At 45.1% G+C, this 6047-nt stretch overlaps 1 pseudogene; it reads left to right on the top strand.

The window, feature by feature from the left end:
- Positions 1-4891: 4891 nt before the first annotated feature.
- On the top strand, positions 4892-5828 carry LOC101617342 (annotated as a pseudogene).
- Positions 5829-6047: the final 219 nt, after the last annotated feature.

The raw sequence follows: 6047 nt of genomic DNA, 5'->3' as shown, positions 1-6047 counted from the left end.
CAAGGGAAAAGATGGTATGAACAGAAGGACATCACCTTCTGGGCAACATCAGGTGGGCATCAGCAGCAGGAGAGAGTGCAAAATATTGTCAAGAGGAAGCAGCTATAATATCCATAAGCCGGACCCCCCCAAAAAATGTTCTGCCTCTAGGAGGCTCCAACTCCCAAATTGCCACCAGCTTGGGACCTAGCATTCAAAACACGTAAGTTTATGGAGGACATCTGAATCAAACTACCACATTCTGCCCCTAGCTCCCATAAACCGATAACCATCCTTGATGTAAAATGCTGTGCATTCAGTCCAACTTTAAAAGTCCACATAGTTTTTTTCAGTCCCAATGATGTTCAGATATCCCCATAGTCCAAGGTCTTTTAACTGAGCCATAATACCAGGAAGGAAACAACCATAGTGACACAGAATAAATATTCACAGTGCAAGAGAAGGTGCTGACCACAGAAAGTAAATATTCCACCAATAGCGTATTTAAAACAGAAGCCAGATGTGATGCATGCCTTTGATCCCAGCACTTGGGAGGCAGAGGTAGGAGAATTGGTAGGAGAATTGCTGTAAGTCCAAGGACACCCTGAGACTACATAATGAATTCCAGGTCAGCCTGGGCTAGAGCGAGATCCTGCCTTAAAAGAAAGAAAGAAGGAAACCAAAAACAAACAGGGCAGACATCAAATTCTGTCACTTCAAGTCCTACAACTCTTAAGCAGTGACAAGTCTCTAAATCTGGATAATTCTAATCAACGATGAATCTCTAGAGTTCCAATTCTGCCCCTCCAGTTACAGTTCCAAAAAACTATTGGGTGCCCGTAGCTCTCCTTGGCATCCATCACATAGTCCTGGCGTCTCCATTGGCTCTCCATTGCAACCCATGGTTCATCACATAGTTCCACTGGGCTTCCACACATGTAATCCAACAAGCCTACTTCTCATTGCCCATAACCATTTCCAAAAAACAAAACAGTTGCAAATTCATTGACCCTGTCCTGCATTTTTATACTCCGTAATGCCAGGTGGGCTACAATTTGTTAATGGGGGACCAGGGATAAAGCATACTTTGAAGAACAGGACACTATTTCAGTGTTCGGGCCCCTTCAAAGCATCTGCATTCATCTTTTTGGCCCAATGCAGCTCAGCTGGCCCAATCTCAGTGGTTGTAAGCTTTCAAGCAATTGCAGCTTGGGCTGGAGGAATGACTTAATGGGTAAGGCACTGGCCTACAAAGCCAAAGGACCCAGGTTTGTTTCCCCAGGACCCACACAAGGCAGATGCACAAGGTGGTGCATGCTTCTGGGGTTCATATGCAGTGGCTGAAGGCCCTAACGCACCCATTCTTCCTCTCTCTTTCTCTCTTCCTCTCCCTTTCTCAGACAATTAAAGCTCAATATGGAGTGGTTTGGGTGCAAAAGTGCAATTTTCCTGTGCCATATCCCTGTGCTCACATCAGTCCATTTCTATGAAATGCAACCCTGCACAAGTTCTCAGGACATAAGGAGGCAGAGCACAGCAAGTCTCCCACACAAACTGCTTCTAGACCAGTCCTGACAAAGCTCTTTCTCACCCTCATAAGCCTAGTCTCACAGTCCATAGTTGTTAATCCAGTCTTTCAACTGATGTGAATGGTTCCATCAAATTGTTCTTATAGCACTACAAGGAGTCTCTTGGGCTAAGGTTTCAAATCTGTCCATATTTCTCTCAGATCACTTCCAAATGACCAAAGCCAGTTGGGTTTTTAGCATCATCTACCCTACTTCTTGGTACCAATTTTACTGCTGCAGTCAACTTCATGGTTCTGGTAGAAAACACCCAACTAAGAGTAGCTTGTACGAGGAAAGGGTTTATTTTGGCTTACAGACTAGAGGAAGCTTCATGAAGGGAAGGGAAAGCGATGGCATGAGCAGAGGGTGGATAGTGCCTCCTGGCCAACAGCAGAAGAGTATGTCAAAACACTGGCATGGGAAAGCTGGCTATAACATCTATAAGCCCTCCTGGAACCATGCACTGTCTTCAGGAATCACCAGCTGGGGACCCATCATTCAGAACACATGGAGAACACCTGAATCAAACCACCACAGGAAATATTTTTGCTAAAACTCGGAAATGAGCAACACAAGCTTACTTTAGATTTGAGGTGATTATAGTGTAATTATACCAGTTTCTTACACTAGGGCACACTAATGCTTGCCCAACCCACACAATGGCCCAGCTAGGATGTGAGTGCTGGCAGGTGGCGCAGGATCGGCCCAACCTCCACAAGGAACCCTGCTGTGGCACAGGGCTTGCACTCACACGGATGAGTAGTCCAGTCTCCACCATTGCAAGGATGACATTTTCTCCCTGGTTTCTGCATGTATCATACATGGGCTGAGAGTCTCTCTGAGCCCCATATGGGCAGCTAGAGCAGGTGGTCTGCCAGACCATCTCACACAGTCCTTTTGGAGCATGCAGACAAGCAGGTAATCTGCCTGACCCACACACACAGTGTTCCTCACCAAAGCACTGATGCCTTCTTCACATTCAGCAAGGTCAGGGTGGGGTCACAGAGGCTCAGAACATCCATGCCGCTTGTGAACCAGACAGCCCTTGATACACCCTGATTAAGGCCTAACCCCAACAGCAGTATCCCCCTTCCCTTCGTGAGCCAATGCAGCCAATCCCACCACTAAGAGTCAGCAAACAAGCATCACAGGGAGATGAGGATCCTGCTTGGCCAGACTTCCCAGGGTCTCACCAGAAATGCTAAATGATAGTGAACACAAGGAAGACCCTCTCCAAACCCCAGAGAACCCAACCAAAATCTATGGATATAATGCCATCTCGCTGCTATTTGGATCAAACCAAAACACTCATCAAAGATTCCACAAGAGCCATTAATTGCTACATCCTTAAAATATTTTCCTCAAGTTGGGCAAACCCGATGCAAAACAATGCAAGACAACAAGCTGAGAGAGCTCCACCAAGAATGCCAAGTCCCACAATGAAAGCCTCCAGTGAAAACAGGATACTCCAAGACATAGAATCCCAAAATGAAAGCATGATTGCCTTGTTAATGAGATCATGAACAAATGGATGACAGAATTGGAAGAAAGTCATCAAAGCAACAATTGAATAAATGAAATGTAAGAGAAAAACCAACAGCTCTCATCACTAAACATAACTGAAAATCAGAGATCTTAATAAATTGATAAAGGTATGTCAAAAAATAGAATCAACAAATTGATTAACTCAACAATCATTTGATTAAGTTTTATAATGACAAGAACAAATGCCAAGAAACATCAAGGAAAGTAAACATGGGGGCTGGAGAGATGGTTTAGCAGTTAAGGTACTTGCCTGCAAAACCAAAGGAACCAGGGTCAATTCCCCAGGACCCATGTAAGGCAGATGCACAAAGGGGGCACACGCATCTGGAGTTCATTTGCAGTGGCTGGAGGCCCTGGCACACCCATTCTTTCTCTGTCTCTCTTTCTCTGCCTATTTTTCTCAAATAAATAAATAAAATATATTTTAAAAAGAAAAGCAAACATGGACCTGAAAATTGAGCAATAAAGGGATGGAAATTATTGTCATCTGCACATTCTGGGAAGACCTCCCACACAGACACAATTTATGGGAGATAGGGATTAATTTAAAGCATACAGATCCAAGGGAAGTTCCATCAGTGGTGGAAGAAGCTGGCTTCCTTTCACAGATCAAGAAGAGAAAGACAATTGCTGCAAGCAAACACCAACCACAAATAAGCAGCAAGCCCTGCCAGAGCTCAACTCAAACTCTTCTCCGTATCTATGAGCTGAAATTCCGATCCACCCCTCCCCCTTCCTGGAACATGTCAGCCTGCTAGGGACTTAAGTTGTAAACTCAGTTTTAAGAAAACACCTGAGTCTGTGGGGCCATACATTCAAACTACTGCAGAAATGATGCAGAAAAATGCAATAGAGAACATAAATAGCCTCTCCAATGGAGCAGATCATGTGAAGGACATAATTTCAGAAATCAAAAACAAGATGAGATAGTGACCAGGAGTCCAAAAAGTATATATTCAAAAAATAAACAAAGCCAGGCGTGGTGGTGCAGCCTTTAATCCCAGCACTTGGGAGGCAGAGGTAGGAGGATTGCTGAGAGTTCAAGGCCACCCTGAGACTACATAGTTAATTCCAGGCCAGCCTGGGCCAGAGTGAGACCCTGCCTCAAAAAACCAAAAAAGGAAAAACTCAAACATGAGCAGAATGTGAGGGAATTGTGTATACTTCCTAAACAGGCCAAATATCTGGATCATGAGCATATAGGAAGGGGAAGAAATAAAAGCCAAAGGCATGGAGAACATCTTCAACAGAGCTATTAAAAACTCCTCTTGCCCAAGAGAGACCCATGTAGATATAAGACGCTTACCAGAACGTTTGCAGGTGGTAGCACATGCCTTTAATCCCAGCACTTGGGAGGCAAATGTAGGAGGATCACCATGAGTGTGAGGCCACCCTGAGACTACATAGTGAATTCCAGGACAGCTGTAGCTGGAACAAAACCCTTCCTCAAAAAACCAAAAAGAAAAGGAAAAAGATGTGTAGTGGGGCATGCTTTTAATCCCAGCACTCTGGAGGCAAAGGTAGGAGGATCTCAGTGAGTTCAAGACAACATAGTGAATTTCAGGTCAGCCTGGGCTAGAGTGAGACCCTACCTCAAAAACCAAACAAAAGACCTTATTTCAAAATATGGACAAAAAATTAACTGTACAAAAAAAATACAGACCTGGCAGAGTGCCCTGTCACGTAGAGAAGGTGAGGTGACCTAGGCCCTGGGAGCACACCCCTGGGCATGGCCAGTCAGAGCCTCAGGGCATGGCCCACCACATTCCCAGCTTTCATCTGCAACGTGGCCAGCGGGCATGAGTGAGCCACCAGGGCACCATTGCCGGTGTTTGCAGGCCGCTGGTAGTGAACGTCCGTCCTCACTCAACCCTGAACTTGAAGGTGACCGGAGCAAAGAGGTAACCCTGGATAAAATGGTGACCCAGGCAGAGGAGGTGTCCCAGACTAAGGAGATGCCAGAAACAGGGCTCAGCATAAAGCAGCAATGAGAAGCATGACCTTCATGTTACGCCACTGCAGGGCAACAGTGAACCAATTGTCCGAGACCTGGCTCAGGTAGTTGAAGGGGTCACAGGGGTTCTGCTACCTTTTCAGAAGCTCATATTTAAAGGGAACCCTCTGAAGTAAATGGAGCCACCATTGTCAAGATTTGGGATACAAAATGGCTGTTGGGTCATGTTAATTGGGGAAAGCACAATCTGGAAGAAGAGGTTGAGCAAGAGAGGTTGAAAGACAGCAGGGCGTGGTGGTGCACATCTTTAATCCCAGCACTCGGGAGGCAAAGGTAAGAGGATTGCTGTGAGTTAGAGGCTGAGACTACATAGTGAGTTACAGGTCAGCCTGAGCTAGAGTGAAACCCTATCTTGAAAAGCAAAAGCAAAAACAAAAAAAGAAGATTTTGAAAGACTTGGAGACATCTGTAGAGATAACTAACCTCCTGGAAGAGTTGAATAAAGAACTTGCTGGAATCTAGCAGGGTTTTATGGCTAAGGATATGCAAGCAGAAGCTCTCAGCAAACTTGATAGAGTGAAGGCAACAATGGAGCTGTTTTTGAAGATCTTGGAGGAGATTGACATAATGACCCTAACAGGACATTTCAAAGACAGTAGAGTAGAAAGAAAGAGTTTGGTGCAAAAGGTTCAGGCATTACCAGCTGAGTGTGACTTGGCGGAGCAGAACATCCATTGGAGACTGAGCGGTTGCTATCTACAAATTTGGCCCTTTCTGAGTGAAATATGGTAAAGACCATGCTGTCCGGAAGAACAGTGTCAACAGTGCCACGCTCTCTGAAATACAAGTTCCTGAGTCTCCAAGGCTGCCAAAGGCAACTGACCAATTGACAATTTTCCAACTCCTACACCACTTAGATCAAAACATTTCAATGAAAAAGTACTGTCTTTGCCACCTTCAAGTATATCTCCTGTTTCCTCATTCTGACTCCATGTGGCTGG

This window comes from Jaculus jaculus, chromosome 2 (genome assembly GCF_020740685.1).
Source record: "Jaculus jaculus isolate mJacJac1 chromosome 2, mJacJac1.mat.Y.cur, whole genome shotgun sequence".
NCBI classification, from domain to species: Eukaryota; Metazoa; Chordata; class Mammalia; order Rodentia; family Dipodidae; genus Jaculus; species Jaculus jaculus.
The sequence above is the reverse complement of the archived record's forward strand: the minus strand, read 5'-3'. Positions and strand labels throughout refer to the sequence as shown.